The following is an 18696-nucleotide window of genomic DNA, read 5'->3' as shown; positions in this document are numbered from 1 at the left end:
AATGTGCAACAGTTAGATAACTTTATTCCGAAACGTTTCGCCTACACAGTAGGATTCTTCAGTCGAGTACAGAGGAGGCAGCAGAAGCAATAGAGATACTGTAAAGACGATGTAATCAGTCCATCACCCTTGAAGAGTTTTGATGTGGTCAGTCCCCTCAGCTGAGGGAGTGACCACCTGACACTAGTGGTAGTCAAGTCCATTAAAGGTACAACGTTTCACCCATGCGTTGCCTTTTTTTCAAGTGCTTGAAAAATCGCACTCATGTCTGAGACGATGTACCAGTAAAGGACTTGTACTGGTGTTGTGTCAGCGTTGCGCCTCCAGTTGGCACACTGTTTCCTGGTGCTGAGCCACTTGCAGTATTGTCATATACACAGTAACAAAAATTTTATTAAAATATCTTGGTGTAAAATATGTAAGATTATTTAAGCTAAATAAGAATTACTAATTATTAGCTATTGTTTCAAGAACTGAATATACCACAGCTACCTGGAGGTTATTCCGGGGATCAACGCCCCCGCGGCCCGGTCCATGACCAGGCCTCCCGATGGATCAGGGCCTGATCAACTAGGCTGTTACTGCTGGCCGCACGCAGTCCAACGTACGAGCCACAGCCCGGCTGATCCGGCACTGACTTTAGATATCTATCCAGCTCTCTCTTGAAGGCAGCCAGGGGTTTATTGGCAATTCCCCTAATGCTTGATGGGAGGCTGTTGAACAGTCTTGGGCCCCGGACACCTCCCCACACCTTCCCTTACCTTCTCCCTCCCTTCCCTCCCCTCCCCTCGCCATTTTTTGTACATTTAGGTCTTCTACATCCCTCAAGGAAGGTTCCTTGACGCTGGTGAAGGGCTCTTGATCTAGGGAATTAGATCTGTGCTCCAGTTTCCTGAATTAAGCCTGAATACCTTCCATCTTCCCCACAGGCGCTGTATAATCCTACAGGTTTAGCGTTTCCCCTTTGATAATAATAATAATCTTCTACAGGGGTTTAGTTCAGAGTTTCTGTATTTATTTTACCAGCTATGAGCTGTTCTCTAAATAACAATGCCGTAATTTCATACTGATACAGTGAGGGAATTATGTTGGAATTGTTATAGAATACCGACAAGTTGAGGATTAAGACATGCGCAACAGTTGGGTACCTCCAAGCTGAGGGACTGACCGCCTCAAATACGTTTTCTCCAAGGTTGATGGAGTGATTACACCTTTGTTTCAATACTACTGCTCCCTCTGTATTTGACTGAAGAAGCCTTCTGTAACGTTCCATCAATAAAGATACCCAACTGTTGGACATGTCTTAATCCTCAGTTGAGGGAGTTGTAGCCAGCTGTGGGCTGGGTTTACAGTGATCAATTGGTTTACAATGATCAATTGGTTTACAGTGATCAATTGGTTTACAATGATCAATTGGTTTACAGTGATCAGTTGGTTTACAATGATCAATTGGTTTACAGTGATCAGTTGGTTTACAGTGATCAGTTGGTTTACAGTGATCAATTGGTTTACAGTGATCAATTGGTTTTTGTTTCTCCGCCCATAGGCTGAGATAACCAATTGCAGTGGCAAGTTATTTGAGTAATGAATGATTGTTGATGGGGCTGTGCCCTTAAGAATACAGCCAGTGTAAGACTGCTGATAGCTTCCCTTGTTATGATCATACAGCTGTCTTATGATTGCAATGTTCAGCTGAGAGTGGGACCTTGAGAACATTGCTCTCTAATATGACTGCTAGGCCAGAGACATCTCTGCAGTGTTAATGGCTCTGTTGAAATGACATGTTTAACTAAAGAGATGAGTTTTGTTGGATGGCTTCTCTGCATTCTATAGAATTCGGAAATGAGATGAGAGAAGGAAGTGGAAGGGAGGAAGAAGAGAATTAAAGCAAAAAGTGTATATCAGAGGTAAGAGGAACCTTGTTCCTCTTACAGTCTTGCACCATCTGTTCTTAAGAAAACAATGGTTGTACCGTTATGCTGGACGCTTCTCGTTTGCTTGCTTGTAAGATTTATTCTGATGTTTTTTTCATAGTCAATGCAGAATCACATTTTTAACCTTCAGTATCGACTTCATCACTGGGTACTAAGACTTCTGTTCATTCTTATCTGAATTCCAGTAGTAGTGACATACTGTCTAGAGGCTATTATCATTTGTTTTGTCCCAAGTAAATGTGACTTCCTATTACTTCCAAGTTTAGCTAAAAGTTAGATAAAAGCGATAATAATCCTGAGGGAAATGGACATTTTTCCCATCGTGGGAGGTTCCTTGACGCTGGTGAAGGGCTCTTGATCTAGGGAATTGGATCTGTACTCAGGTTCCCTGTATTGAGCATGAATACCTCCCTCCCCCCCACATGCGCTTCCCCATAATAATAATGGACATCTTTCACTTATCGGTAAATGTTAGAGTGTAGTCATCTACATAGGTATGAGATTTCATTGATGAAGTGAGGTATATATCGTTAAAGTAGACGCTTTATAGGAATAGACCAAGCACTATTATGTGGTACGCTGCCACCAGTTAACTTAGTGTCTGTAATGGTTCCAGGAGGCCACGATGTCATATCCGGTCAAAGGTACCAGCAGTACCCATTCAGTTGATAATACATTCATGTAGTCACAGTGATTTGTGTCACGTAGTGGAGTTATTTAATTAGAGGTCATCTACAGAGTGATCATTTCTGAAGTATATCGTCGTTCACATAGTAGAAAGTAATAGTCTGTAGCTGAGAACCTGTACATGGTAAAGCTAGTAGCCAATACATCTGAGCAATCATGGGCTCACAGTGTCTGGTTCTACAGTATTTTCTGCTATATCAAAAGATTTAAGTGGGAGATGAACCACAGACAACGTTGACAGTTATTGCAGTCAGCCGTGAAGGTCAGCACTCTGGCTCTGGCACTTGCATCTTGGCAGCAAAATGGTTTGCAAGTAGGTCAGCCTTTTTTGTGATTGCTGGTAACAGCAGCCTCCTTCACTGTCACTGAGCAATCTCTCCCAGTCTGTCTGTCTCTCTCCCCCTTCCCCCAGCTATGCAACCTCCCACGCCCTTCACGTCACCACCCACGCCCTTCGCGTCACCACCCATGTCTTTCACCTCACCAGCCAAACAATTCACGTTACCACACCCTTCTAGTCACCACTCATTTCCTTCAGCTCACCAGCCACACAGATTACGTCACCACCCATTCCCTTCACCTCACTACCCACCCATTTAGTAACCACCCACACAGTCCACGCCACCACCCACACCTAGGCTCTCAGGCCACTGCCAGCACACTTGTGACTATTTTGGCCAGTGGGTAAACCATCATTGTGTTCTCCTTCCCTTCTAGAGGTGCTGCTTTTGCTTCTGATGCTGCAGTTGATGCTGCTGTTGCAGTTGCTGCTGCTGTTAATGCTGCTGCTGTTGCAGTTGCTGCTGATGTTTCAGTTAAAAATGCCATTATTTTGTTGTTGCTCCTGTTGATGCTGCTACAGGTCCTGCTCCTGTTAATGCTACAGGTCCTGCTCCTGTTGATGCTGCAGGTCTTGCTCCTGTTGATGCTGCAGGTCTTGCTCCTGTTGATGCTGCAGGTCTTGCTCCTGTTGATGCTACAGGTCCTGCTCCTGTTGATGCTACAGGTCTTGCTCCTGTTGATGCTACAGGTCTTGCTCCTGTTGATGCTACAGGTCCTGCTCCTGTTGATGCTACAGGTCCTGCTCCTGTTGATGCTACAGGTCCTGCTCCTGTTGATGCTACAGGTCCTGCTCCTGTTGATGCTACAGGTCCTGCTCCTGTTGATGCTACAGGTCCTGCTCCTGTTGATGCTGCAGGTCTTGCTCCTGTTGATGCTACAGGTCCTGCTCCTGTTGATGCTACAGGTCTTGCTCCTGTTGATGCTACAGGTTCTGCTCCTGTTGATGCTACAGGTCTTGCTCCTGTTGATGCTACAGGTCCTGCTCCTGTTGATGCTACAGGTCCTGCTCCTGTTGATGCTGCAGGTCTTGCTCCTGTTGATGCTGCTACAGGTCCTGCTCCTGTTGATGCTACAGGCCCTGCTCCTGTTGATGCTACAGGTCCTGCTCCTGTTGATGCTACAGGTCCTGCTCCTGTTGATGCTACAGGTCTTGCTCCTGTTGGTGCTACAGGTCTTGCTCCTGTTGATGCTACAGGTCTTGCTCCTGTTGATGCTGCTACAGGTCTTGCTCCTGTTGATGCTGCTACAGGTCTTGCTCCTGTTGATGCTGCTGCAGGTCTTGCTCCTGTTGATGCTGCAGGTCTTGCTCCTGTTGATGCTACAGGTCCTGCTCCTGTTGATGCTACAGGTCCTGCTCCTGTTGATGCTACAGGTCCTGCTCCTGTTGATGCTACAGGTCCTGCTGCTGCCGTTACTCCTGTTGCTGCAGTTGAGATTGACATTTTTTCTTTTTTCTTTGTTGTTGCTGTTGCTACAGGTCCTGCTCCTGTTGATGCTACAGGTCCTGCTGCTGCCGTTACTCCTGTTGCTGCAGTTGAGATTGACATTTTTTCTTTTTTTCTTTGTTGTTGCTGTTGCTACAGGTCCTGCTCCTGTTGATGCTACAGGTCCTGCTCCTGTTGATGCTACAGGTCCTGCTCCTGTTGATGCTACAGGTCCTGCTCATGTTGATGATACAGGTCCTGCTCCTGTTGATGCTACAGGTCCTGCTCCTGTTGATGCTACAGGTCCTGCTCCTGTTGATGCTGCTACAGGTCCTGCCGCTGTTGCTGCGTTTCTTGCTGGTTTTCTCCTTTCTCCCGTGTAGTGGTGGTGGTAGTCACGCTGTTGCTACTTGGATAGTGGTAGTTGTGATAGTGCAGGTTGGGTGATGATGGTAGTGAAAACTGGCTTGTAATGTTCGTGCAAATTGGCTAATAGTTGTGGTAATACAAATTGGCTGCTGCTGATGGTAGTGGTAGTAGTAGTGCAGGTTGGCTGATGGTGAGGGTGGTGGTAGTAGTGCAGGTTGGCTGGGGGTGGTGGTAGTAGTGCAGGTTGGCTGGGTGTGGTGGTGGTAGTGCAGGTTGGCTGGGGGTGGTGGTGGTAGTGCAGGTTGGCTGGGGGTGGTGGTGGTAGTGCAGGTTGGCTGGTGGTGGTGGTAGTAGTGCAGGTTGGCTGGTGGTGGGGGTGGTGGTAGTAGTGCAAGTTGGCTGGTGGTGGGGGTGGTGGTGGTAGTGCAGGTTGGCTGGTGGTGGGGGTGGTGGTAGTGCAGGTTGGCTGATGGTGAGGGTGGTGCTAGTAGTGCAGGTTGGCTGGGGGTGGTGGTGGTAGTGCAGGTTGGCTGGGGGTGGTGGTGGTAGTGCAGGTTGGCTGGGGGTGGTGGTGGTAGTGCAGGTTGGCTGGTGGTGGGGGTGGTGGTAGTAGTGCAGGGGGGCTGGTGGTGGTAGTAGTGCAGGTTGGCTGGTGGTAGGAGTGATGGTAGTAGTGCAGGTTGGCTGGTGGTAGGAGTGATGGTACTAGTGCAGGTTGGCTGGGGGTGGTGGTAGTAGTGCAGGTTGGCTTGTGGTGGGGGTGGTGGTAGTAGTGCAGGTTGGCTGGTGGTGGGGTGGTGGTAGTGCAGGTTGCTAGTAGTGCAGGTTGGCTGGGGGTGGTGGTAGTAGTGCAGGTTGGCTTGTGGTGGGGGTGGTGGTAGTAGTGCAGGTTGGCTGGTGGTGGGGTGGTGGTAGTAGTGCAGGTTGGCTGGTGGTAGGAGTGATTGTAGTAGTGCAGGTTTGCTGGTGGTGGTAGTGGTAGTGCAGGTTGGCTGGTGGTATAAGTGCGTGGTATGCACCAGGAACGCATACCGCGCTAATGGTGTTCCTCTTAAGCGAAATTTCTGCCAGTGTTCCAGCTGCATAATTTTTCTGCTCAAATGTAAACATTTCCGTGAAAGTTGGATTCTTGGCAGAGTTTTAGTAGGTTTCGTCTTAGCAACTTTTGATCTTAGAAGAAAGACTTTATTAAGTTGAGTGTTTTCCAACTTTGTGATGATACCTTAAGTTTTAGCGCAACTTATGGAAGCAGCGGGGAAAGGTTGCCTTGCTAGAGGCTTCATAAAGAATATGAAGCCTTGCTAGAGGCTTCATAAAGAATATGAAGCCTTGATAGAGGCTTCATAAAGAATATGAAGCCTTGATAGAGGCTTCATAAAGAATATGAAGCCTTGCTAGAGGCTTCATAAAGAATATGAAGCCTTGATAAATTAGACACATGTGCAACACTTGGGTATCTTCAATGAGGAAACGTTTCGCCACACAGTGGCTTCATCAGTCCAGCACAAAGAAGAATGGTGAAGAACGGGAGGAGTTTGAGGTAATCAGTCCCTCAGCCTTGAGTCGATGTGATCAGTCCATCAGTTTCTTCACATCGACTCAAGGCTGATGGACTGATTACCTCAAACTCCTCTTGTTCTTCACCATTCTCCTTTGTATGGACTGATAAAGCCGCTGTGTGACGAAACGTTTCCTCATTTAAGATACCCAAGTGTTGCACATGTGTCTAATTTATCAACTTGTCGGTTCTCTGAACCAGTCATCTACATTATGAAGCCTTGCTAGAGGCTTCATAGAGAATATGAAACCTTATTTCCATTGTGGGTCCGAGAGCAAACATTATGACGTTTTGGTCCTGATCAAGGTCTCGGGACCGAAACGATATCTAATAAAATGTCCTAGTGTTTGTTGACATGTCTTTTTAAACCAGTAAACCAGTCTGTCGGTATCTATCATCAAGATTAATACCGAGTACCAGAGTGTGGGATGGGGTAGATTAGGGAGGTGGGAGAACCTACGGGACCTGGTCACAGTGCCCTGTGTAAGGTGAGGGAGGGTTGGAGCCTCGGTACAGAATATATCTCCAGAAAGGAGAGAATTACTCCCTGATTGACACTTTTCTTGATGAAATGATTTTCTCGCCAGCAGAATTTTCTTGGCGATTGACGTCGGATTAGCCGAGAGAAGCAAAATTTCTTGCTGGGGGGAGACATTTTTCTTAAGTGAAAGACCTTACTTTCTCACGGCATTTTATATTTTTTTCCGGTGGAACTGGTGGTAAGTGAAAGACGTCAGTAAAAGAGACGTAACGGGAAGACAAACGTCAGAGATGCAAGTAAATGACGTTAATGAAAGACTAATAAAGACGTAAGGAGAAGATATGAAATATAAGAGAAATATTTGAGAAGACTTGAAATATTTGGGAATCTTTATTCCAAATCATTTACTCACATATTTATTACATTATTAATAGTAATGAAAGTTAACTCTAATCAATATATTAGATGGTTATATGGTAGGTTTATTACGAATAAAATAAATCACTTTAATCGCTGTCTTCACTTCTGGAGAGGTAGGTAGGGCGTGAGTGATGGTGAATGTATTTTCCTTCTTTGATGCAGGAGCTGCGGCTTCGTCAGTTCCCCTGGCAAGTCAGTCACGTCTCTAGCTCCCTCCTCGCGCCGCTGAGGGCTGCCGCCCTCGGGGGATAACTCCCAGTGTGGCACTCGAGGCACTCTGGCACTTTCACCCTCCCCGAGCAAGGTCGTGTTTCCCATCTGTCAGTGTCCGCTGTTGCGCCTCCTTCACCTGCCAAACTTCTGAAGCCCAGCCGAAATTTGAGTCACGTCTCACCTGTTAGCAAGTTTCAACCAATCAAGTAGAACCTGGCCGCCCACCAACCCCCCCACCCCGCCCACCACCTACCGTCGCCCGCAGCCACGCCCGCAGCCACGCCCGCAAAACAATCACTCGTTTCGCTAATGAGGCCCGATTACTCCTGTATTATTGTTTTTACTCAATTTCTCTGAAGGCGGCTGATTTTTGGTAATTGGTTTTTAGCCGATGGCGTTTCCCGATGCTCCTTTCATGGGTGGTGGTCACTTTTAACACACACACACACACACACACACACACACACACACACACACACACACACACACACACACACACACACACACACACACACACACACACACACACACACCCTTGGCTAGTGGGTGAAAGAAGGAGGGGTTAAATGCTTCCTGGGGAAGGAGGAGTTTCTGTGGATGTTTTGCTGCAGCAGTCTTGGTCGGGGTGAAGATACGTGTGGGGGGATTGAGAGGGAAAGAAGAGATGGCTGGAAAGATTGAAGGAATTGTGGAGAGAGATTGGGGAAAGGGAAGGAGTAGGGTGAGGGAGAAAGGGAAGGAGGGATGGAAAAATGGAAAAGATGGAATGGTGGTAGGTCTGTCCTGCAGGAGATGCCTCAAGGACCTTGCGTATTTTTTTTTGTATCTGGAAACACTTTCCCTCTTCCTACACACCTTCCCATCCCCTTTCCCTTCATCCCTTCCTCTTTCCCCTCATCCCATCTCTCTTCATCCCTTCCTCTTCCCCCTCATCCCATCTCCCTTCATCCCTTCCTCTACCTCCTCAGCCCATCTCCCTTCATCCCTTCCTCTACCTCCTCAGCCCATCTCCCTTCATCCCTTCCTCTACCTCCTCATCCCATCTCCCTTCATCCCTTTTTCTATCCCCCTCATCCCATCTCTCTTCCCCTTCATTCCATCTCCCTTCAACCCTTCCTCTACCCCCCTCATCCCATCTCTCTTCCCCTTCATTCCATCTCCCTTCATCCCTTCCTGTACCCCGTTATCCCATCTCCCTCCCTCCCTCTGCCTCTTTCTCGCTCTCTTGCTTTCTCTCTCTCGTGGGGCACCTTAGGGATCGTCCCTCGGTCCCTTCCTCTTCCTAATCTACATTAATTATCTAGAAACAGGACTAACGTCGAAAATAGGCAATTTTCGCTGATGACGCGAAATTAGGAAAACGGGCTCCATCGGCAGCAGAGTGTACCAGTGTTGCAGGAGCTAGATAAGCCGGCAAAGTGGTCACACACCTGGAAAATGTGTTTCAAGTTAAAATTATATATAACTTACCATCAAGGAAGGGAAGTTGTTTACAATCTGTGTTCATTTGTCCTAACAAAATGGCTGTGCAGGGCATTTAAAACTGCAATATCTCCAGAGTTTTGACTAAATATATTTTAAACTGACAGGACACAGCAGTAAGGTGACATTAAATATTGTATGCACCCAGAATTAACTCGTAGCGTCTCCACTGCCCCAACACACACTAACTGACCTCCTTGCTGAAAGTCCCACCTTTGTTGTAAACTCTCTCTTTGGCTCTTGAAAAGTAACCTGCTGCACCACCTTCGATTTTATTTTACCTTTGCACTCTTCCCCACTCATAACACAGGTGCATCCCCTACACATGCACACATTTCACATGCCTTCTTAGCACATCCTTCCCTGTAGCGCTGCATTACATTATACATGTATATTAATGCTTAATAAGTTAGTTAGGCCAAACTGTCCTAAAAAAACTGGAGTATTTTAAGTTTTCTCTTATAGACTAATATACATTTTTAAATTTGAAATGAAATAGTTTGTTCTGCACCAAAACTAACTTACAAACTTCACTTAATCTAAACAGTAACGAATGTAGTTTATTTAGCATAATTTTACTGAACATATACAAATTCTCAGTCTGCTTATTCTGTAGAAATGACCATTTCTTATTAACCCAAACTCGCTGATTCAGCTTAGTTGGTAAGACATTTACACATATACATATATATTTTAACACTGGGTGTGGTGTACGAAGAGTTCCATTTACTCGACGTTCATCACACAGCCATTGGCGAACTGGAAATTTAGAATATTGAGAGTTCTGGGGCCCCACTGCTCTAGTAATTATCCAGTTCGACCCACCAATAGCATGACAGCCGGCTCCTTAACCACGGTAATGCCACACCTGCCTGCCTGGCTGAGAGGCAGACCCTTGCGCTGGTCCAGTCCACTCCTGCTATGAGTGACTCTTCGCTCTAATTGTTATTCTGCTAATTTAACTTTTTAAATATTATGCGTTGTGGCGGAGGAATATTCGGGTAAAGAAAAACTACCCCTTCTGTGTTTGCCTTGACCTGGTTGCTTTTGAATTACTGACTTTGAATATGACCAGGTGCAGCAAGCCTTGAATTACTACCTGCGTTCTTTATACCAGGTCGTCTCCCAACGAGGTAGGGTGACCCGAAAGGGAAGAATATTTTCACCATCAATCATTCACTGTTTTCCCAGATGTGGTGATCTCAGAGTTCACATGAGCCTTCACACTGCAACATCTCCATCGTTTCTTCAGAGTGCAGGCACTATACTTTCCATCTCCAGAACTCAAGGCCAGTTAAGCGCTTTTCCTGAGTCTCTCTATAAATCTTATCTGGTTCACACACTAACAACACGTCAAATCATGAAATTCACTTGCCTACACAACTGCCTAACATGCTCACATAAGCCTGTCCAGGCCCCTCGTAGAACTTCCTTTACCCCCTCCCTCCAACCTTGTCTGGAACAACCCCTACCCTTCATTTTCTCCATCCCCAGATTTGCACACAATCCTAATCATCCCATTTTCCTCCTCTCGAAATGTCCAGATCACTTCAATAGCCCCTCCTCAGCCCTCTTTGAATAATATTTTAGGTAAAGCCATACTTTCTAATCTCCAGGCCACGAATTCTTTGCAAAATAATCACACTACATGACATTTCCACTGCCTCCAGCCTCCTTGCTGCAACGTTTTAGTCATGATTCACATGTATATAACATTGATAGTATTATTATACTTTGATACATTACCCTTTTTGTCTCTATGGATAAGGCTCTTTCCACAGATGCCTCAGTGTCCCAGCCCCATCCTTTTCATTATCAATTCTGTGGTTGACCTCATCTTCAAATTATGTATATATATATATATATATATATATATAATATATATATATATATATATATATATATATATATATATATATATATATATATATATATATATATATATATATATATATATAAGCAAATATCGCAAACCAAGCGATACAGAATGCAAAACAACCACGGGGGGAGTAGAATGATAGCTCTAGGCCTTTTGTGTTGCGATCAACACATCAGGAGCTTGCAAAATTGCAGAAAAAAGGGTCTTTTCTGCAATTTTGCAAGCTCCTGATAATGTGTTGATGGCAACACGAAAGGCCTAGAGCTATCATTCTACTCCCCCCGTGGTTGTTTTGCATTATATATATATATATATATATATATATATATATATATATATATATATATATATATATATATATATATATATAATATGTATGTATGTATATATATAATATATGTATATATATAATATATATATATATATATATATATATGTCGTGCCGAATATGTAAAACTGGTCAATTAGCAAGAACTCATTTAAAATTAAGTCCTTTCTAAAATTTTCTCTTATACGTTTAAAGATATATTTTTTTCATTAATGTGAATATAAAAATTTATAATTTTGTACCAAAAGAATCTTAGAAAACTTACCTAACCTTATTACAACAAGAACAATTTATTTTAGCCTAACCCAAATAAATATATTTTAAATACGTTTACAATAATTTAGTACTAAACAAACACAATCAAATATATTTTTTTCGTTAGGTTCAGAATGATTTTGGCGAAATTATTGCATACACAAATTTTCAATTGTCCTATATGGCAAGATGAACGTTGCTATTTAAGCCAAGATCGCAAGTTCTGCCTATTCGGCACGACATTATATATATATATATATATATATATATATATATATATATATATATATATATATATATATATACACCAAAAGAATATATAACCTTATTATAAATATTTTAGCCTAACCCAACTAAATATATTTTAGATTTGTTTACAGTAATTTAATACTAAACAAACACAGTGAAATATATTTTTTTCGTTAGGTTCAGAATGATTTTGGCGAAATTATTGCATACACAAATTTTCACTTGTCCTATATGGCAAGGTGAGCGTTGCTATTTAAGCCAAGATCGCAAGTTCTGCCTATTCGGCACGACATATATATATATATATATATATATATATATATATATATATATATATATATATATATATATATATATATATATAATAAATATTACACACAGCAGTGTGTGTCTTGGAAAAAAACCGTGAAAGAACAGAAAATCTTGGGACTTCTTAAATTTGCCAGACTCGTGTAAAATATTAGGAAATGAGGTGTGTGAATGTTGCCCGGGGGCCCGGACACCCCCCTGCCCTAGCTGGCTCTTCTTGGCTAGGCGGGGGCCGGACACCCCTCTGTCCCAGCTGGTTCTTGGGGAGGCGGGGGCTGTACACCCTCTGCCCCAGCTGGTTCTTTGGGGAGGCGGGGGGGTCACACCCCCTGCCCAAGCTGGCTCTCCTGGAGAGGCGCAGGCTGGACACCCGCTGCCCCCAGCTGGCTCTTCCAGGGAAGGCAAGGGGTGAGAGGGGGTTCCCATCTGGCCCTTCTTGCAGCTGTGATGAATCTCGTCCACTGGAACATGACTTACTTTTCCTACGTCCTGGTGGCGACTAGGACGACTCCCATTTTTCACTTTTCTCTACTTTATGTGCGTGTGAGTGCTTTGGAAGCTGCGTATGACAGTGGGGTTGAAAGTGGAGGAGCCACTCCACTGGATGAGTAAGACTACTCCAGTAGTCTTAATTACCCAAATATTGTAGCTTTTTGCCACGCCCAAAAAAAATAATTTCGTGGGTTAATTAGCTATCGTGAAATTTGACTAGCTCATAAAACTAGGTGTAAGGAACAGCAAAGTACATTGTGGCCAAATTTAACCAAGTTTTTCATTAAAATTTAAAAAAAAAAGGAATTTTTTTCATTAACGAATGGATCATATTTTCTTTTTTTTCACTATATTTTAAGAAAATAAAAAAAATGTGTAATATTTTGAGTTAAGCGAGATGTTGAGGGCTCGATACTCCTTCAGGAAAACCGAGTCCCAGTCCTTCCAGGCAAGAACATCGAAGTGGTGTGTTTGTGTGTGTGTTTGTGTGTGTGTTTGTGTGTGTGTTTGTGTGTGTGTGTGTGTGTGTGTGTGTGTGTGTGTGTGTGTGTGTGTGTGTGTGTGTGTGTGTGTGTTAAAATCATCTGTTTACTGTGATCTTATTGCATGCATATATATATATATATATATATATATATATATATATATATATATATATATATATATATGTCTGTGTAATTAGGAAATCATTTCAAGTGTGATAGTCTGGTTGAAGTTGGGATAGGAATATAACTGCTGGATAATTTGACAGGTTTGGAATGAAGTTAGGGATAGTTATCCAGCTGAAAGATAGTTTAAGAAGAGTGAAAGGAATGAGGGGAGGGGAGAAGCGAAATATCCTGGGTAAGGGGGGAAAAAGAGGGTAGGTGGAGAAGAGGGAAAAAGTGGAGTGGGAAGAAACAGCAGAGGAAAAAAGTGAAAGAGGGGAGGGAAAGAGGGTCGAAAGGAGGAAGTGGGAATGGAGAGATTAAATTTCTCTCTCTCTCTCTCTCTCTCTCTCTCTCTCTCTCTCTCTCTCTCTCTCTCTCTCTCTCTCTCTCCTGCCAATACAGACCCCCAGGCAGGTGGTGCCACAGCCACCTACCCAACACATGGCTGCGTTCCTGTAAAATGCTTTCCTTGTCCTGGTGTTGGGAGGTGTACCCTGGGCACCCGACTCCCCAAACCCACTCTCACTGAACCCACTTCCACCCAAACCCACTCCCACCCAAACCCACTCCCACCCAGTCCCACTCTCACTCAAATCCCTTCCTGCCTTGTTTCCACTATGCTGAGAAATGAACTCTCTAAGTATCTTAAAACTGGTGAACTCCGCTGGCCTCCCTACATTGCTTCCTCTTGCACTACTCTCTCTCTCTCTCTCTCTCTCTCTCTCTCTCTCTCTCTCTCTCTCTCGTATTCGTCATTCTTATGTTCTATCAACAACGTGAGCCCATGTGGGTCCGTGTTTGTATGTTGAAGACCGAGTCTTGTGAGAGCCCGTGTGGGTCCGTGTTGTTCAATATCGTGAGTGTGTTGTTTTGTAACAATTCTTTATATAGTTACGTAAACAAAATATTTTGTGTATGCAAAAATGTAGAAAAACAAAAAAACAAATATTTTTGATATTCTCAATGAGGAGATCTTGTCACACACGTGACCGGGATTTTTGTATTGTGTAAAACGCTACACTAATCTATGTAATAAAAGGAGACCTAAGACGACCTTTCAGTCAGTCCTGGACCTTTATAACGTCCAAGATGGACCGAAACGTCGTCTGAAGTTTCTTCTCCAATATCTGGGTTGTTTGAAGCTTCACCAGTGGTGTAACACAGCTTCTCTCTCCCCCCCTCACGATGTTTACTGTGGATGACGAAGCTTCACCAGTGATGGTGTAACACAGCTTCTCTCTCTCCCTCCCTCACGATGTTTACTGTGGAAGACGAAGCTTCACCAGTGATGGTGTAACACAGCTTCTCTCTCTCCCCCCCTCACGATGTTTACTGTGGATGACGAAGCTTCACCAGTGATGGTGTAACACAGCTTCTCTCTCCTCCCCTCACGATGTTTACTGTGGATGACGAAGCTTCACCAGTGATGGTGTAACAGCTTCTCTCTCCCCCCCCTCACGATGTTTACTGTGGAAGACGAAGCTTCACCAGTGATGGTGTAACAGCTTCTCTCTCTCCCCCCTCACGATGTTTACTGTGGAAGACGATGCTTCACCAGTGATGGTGTAACAGCTTCTCTCTCTCCCCCAGATGTTTACTGTGGAAGACGAAGCTTCACCAGTGATGGTGTAACAGCTTCTCTCTCTCCCCCCCTCACGATGTTTACTGTGGAAGACGAAGCTTCACCAGTGATGGTGTAACAGCTTCTCTCTCCCTCCCGTGTTGAAAAACTGAGCACGGAAGTGATTATAAATATGTTTCATTGACAAGGTGAATAGTAGTGAACCCGCCCACACCAACCCGCCCACACCAACCCGCCCACACCAACCCGCCCACACCAACCCGCCCACACCAACCCGCCCACACCAACCCTCACACACCAACCACCACACACCAACCCGCCCACACCAACCCGCCCACACCAACCCGCCCACACCAACCAGCTCACACCCACAAGATTTCACCCAAAAAATATCAAGTAGAAGAATTTTGTTGCCATTTTTTGTTTTATAGCGAAGAAGCGATGTTGGGGGTTAGGAGGAAGAGGGGTGTCAGAGAGGGGTTAAAAAAGGGGTAAAATGTAAGGGAGGGGGGTAGAGGAAAGAGGGGATTAAGAAGCGAGAATACTCTGTCAATAAACATTATTTAGGTGATTTAGATTGGTGAAGGAGAAAGAGTATTTGGAGAAGGAAATTGAGGGGGGGGGAGAGAGGGGAATTATTGGTGGGGGGAAAAAAGACTGGGGAAGGGAGCTGTAGCAGGGAAATTTGGTTTGGACCAGGGATATTGGGTTGAGGAGATGAAAGGGGGAAAGGGAGATGTAAGGGGAAAAAAGGAGTGGAAGGGAAAGCAGGAAGAGGGTTGGGGGATCCGTAGGGTAGAGGTTATGAAAGGGGGAGGAGGGGAAGGTTTAATGGAGGAGGAGGAGAGGTGGTAATGGAAGGGGAGGAGAAGGGTAATGGAGGAGGGAAGAAGGGTGATGGAGGAGGGAAGAAGGGTGATGGAGGAGGGAAGAAGGGTGATGAAAGGGAGGAGGAGGAGAAGGGATAATGGTGGGGGAGGAGGGATAAGGGATAATAAAGGGGGAGGAGGGGAGAGGTAATGGAAGTGGAAGAAGCATAATGGAGGGGTAAGGGGTAATAGAGGGGGAAAAAAGAGGAGTAATAGAGGGGGGGGGGAGAGAAGGGAAGTACAGCCACAACATTTCATAAACCAATTGTTCCGGAAGCCAAAACAAAAATCCTCTGAACAAAAGTTTGGAAAAACAAATATTTGCGCAACAAAAGAGTATCTGGAACAATGGTCTCTGTATTGGTCCTCAAGTTGGCTTTTTTTTTTTTTTTACTCTGTAATTATTTATTCAAACTTAAATCATTAAACATGAAAGCTTAGCGGCGGCGGCGGCCAGTGTAACTTGGAGAGTATGAGTGGAACTTAGAGACCATGATATGAAATGTATGTATGTGTGTGTGTGTGTGTGTATATAATATATATATATATATATATATATATATATATATATATATATATATATATATATATATATATATATATATATATATATATATTAGTCATTGTGTGTACACAACTAAACAGCGAGAGACGAAGCTCATTTAAGATAGCGTGGTGTTTTCTACGTGTGTTTGTGTAAATATGACGGGACGGAGGTCAGGGATTACTGGAGACCGAGGATGCCTTATTCCATCACATAGCAATCTAATTTAGAGGATCTTATTGTATATTGCACCAGCGGATAGCACTGGTGTTCTGGTAGCCTCGCATATAGCTCCAACAGATAGCACTGGAGGTTCCTAGTAGCTTGATATATAGCTCCAACATATAGCACCAGGGGGCTCCAGGTAGCTTCACATATAGTTCCAACATATAGCACTAGGGGGCTCCAGGTAGCTTCACATATAGTTCCAACAGATAGCGTGAGGCAGTCCTGGTAACCGGACAGTATATGACAGAATATCCCCAGCTTTAGCATCCGCAATAAAGGATTTTCTTAACTGTATCAGGAAATCCTGTGAGAGCTTTGCTACCTGACTTGAATTATGGTCACACTGGGCGTCTCCCAGCCATCCTGAGAGTTATTATTAATATTTAATATTTTTATTTTGCTCTTTGGTTCTCTCACTCTTTTTATAATGTGGTATCCTCTTGGGTTTATCATATGCGTTACTACGCACACATGTTTGGTCTCTAGTGCCTGTCATTTCTGTATTTCAGTTTTGTTTATTGATTGTTAGTACACTTCTTTATTACTGCGAGCACTTTATTATGCTGTTCCTCATCCATTTAAATTAATGTACCTTAATATGACCTTTGTTTAACAGTTTGAATTGTACACACACACACACACACACACACACACACACACACACACACACACACACACACACACACACACATACACATACACACACACACACACACACATACACACACATACACACACATACACACACATACACACACATACACACACACACACACACACACACACACACACACACACACACACACACACACACACACACACACACACACACACACACACACACATAGGTGGAACACCTAGAAAGGAACGATCTCATCAACAGCAGCCAACATGGTTTCAGGGACGGGAAATCCTGTGTCACAAACCTACTGGAGTTCTATGACATGGTGACAGCAGTAAGACAAGAGAGAGAGGGGTGGGTGGATTGCATTTTCTTGGACTGCAAGAAGGCGTTTGACACAGTTCCACACAAGAGATTGGTGCAAAAACTGGAGGACCAAGCAGGGATAACAGGGAAGGCACTACAATGGATCAGGGAATACTTGTCAGGAAGACAGCAGCGAGTCATGGTACGTGGCGAGGTGTCAGAGTGGGCACCTGTGACCAGCGGGGTCCCGCAGGGGTCAGTCCTAGGACCAGTGCTGTTTCTGGTATTTGTGAACGACATGACGGAAGGAATAGACTCTGAGGTGTCCCTGTTTGCAGATGACGTGAAGTTGATGAGAAGAATTCACTCGATCGAAGACCAGGCAGAACTACAAAGGGATCTGGACAGGCTGCAGACCTGGTCCAGCAATTGGCTCCTGGAGTTCAATCCCACCAAGTGCAAAGTCATGAAGATTGGGGAAGGGCAAAGAAGGCCGCAGACGGAGTACAGTCTAGGGGGTCAGAGACTACAAACCGCACTCAAGGAAAAAGATCTTGGGATGAGTATAACACCAGGCACATCTCCTGAAGCGCACATCAACCAAATAACTGTGCAGCATATGGGCGCCTAGCAAACCTCAGAACAGCATTCCGACATCTTAATAAGGAATCATTCAGGACCATGTACACCGTGTACGTTAGGCCCATATTGGAGTATGCGGCACCAGTTTGGAACCCACACCTAGCCAAGCACGTGAAGAAACTAGAGAAAGTGCAAAGGTTTGCAACAAGACTAGTTCCAGAGCTAAGAGGTATGTCCTACGAGGAGAGGTTAAGGGAAATCAACCTGACGACACTGGAGGACAGGAGAGATAGGAGGGACATGATAACGACATACAAAATACTGAGAGGAATTGCCAAGGTGGACAAAGACAGGATGTTCCAGAGATTGGACACAGTAACAAGGGGACACAGTTGGAAGCTGAAGACACAGATGAATCACAGGGATGTTAGGAAGTATTTCTTCAGCCACAGAGTAGTCAGTAAGTGGAATAGTTTGGGAAGCGATGTAGTGGAGGCAGGATCCATACATAGCTTTAAGCAGAGGTACGATAAAGCTCATGGTTCAGGGAGAGTGACCTAGTAGCGACCAGTGAAGAGGCGGGGCCAGGAGCTTGGACTCGACCCCTGCAACCTCAACTAGGTGAGTACAACTAGGTGAGTACACACACACACACACACACACACACACACACACACACACACACACACACACACACACACACACACACACACACTGCTGCAGCATACGGGCGCCTGGCAAACCTGAGAATAGCGTTCCGATACCTTGATAAGGAATCGTTCAAGACGCTGTACACTGTGTACATCAGGCCCATACTGGAGTATTCAGCACCAGTTTGGAACCCACACCTGGGCAAACACGTCAAGAAGTTAGAGAAAGTACAAAGGTTTG

At 44.5% G+C, this 18696-nt stretch overlaps 1 protein-coding gene across 1 annotated transcript in view; it reads left to right on the top strand.

Annotated features, from left to right (window-relative positions):
• The window catches only part of LOC128700780 (cytosolic carboxypeptidase-like protein 5), a 352900-nt gene that overhangs the window by 1304 nt on the left and 332900 nt on the right, over positions 1-18696 (top strand). The gene's annotated exons all lie outside the window — the stretch shown is intronic.

The sequence above is a fragment of the Cherax quadricarinatus genome, chromosome 56 (genome assembly GCF_038502225.1).
Source record: "Cherax quadricarinatus isolate ZL_2023a chromosome 56, ASM3850222v1, whole genome shotgun sequence".
Lineage (NCBI taxonomy): Eukaryota > Metazoa > Arthropoda > Malacostraca > Decapoda > Parastacidae > Cherax > Cherax quadricarinatus.
This window is presented reverse-complemented; position numbering and strand designations above follow the sequence as displayed.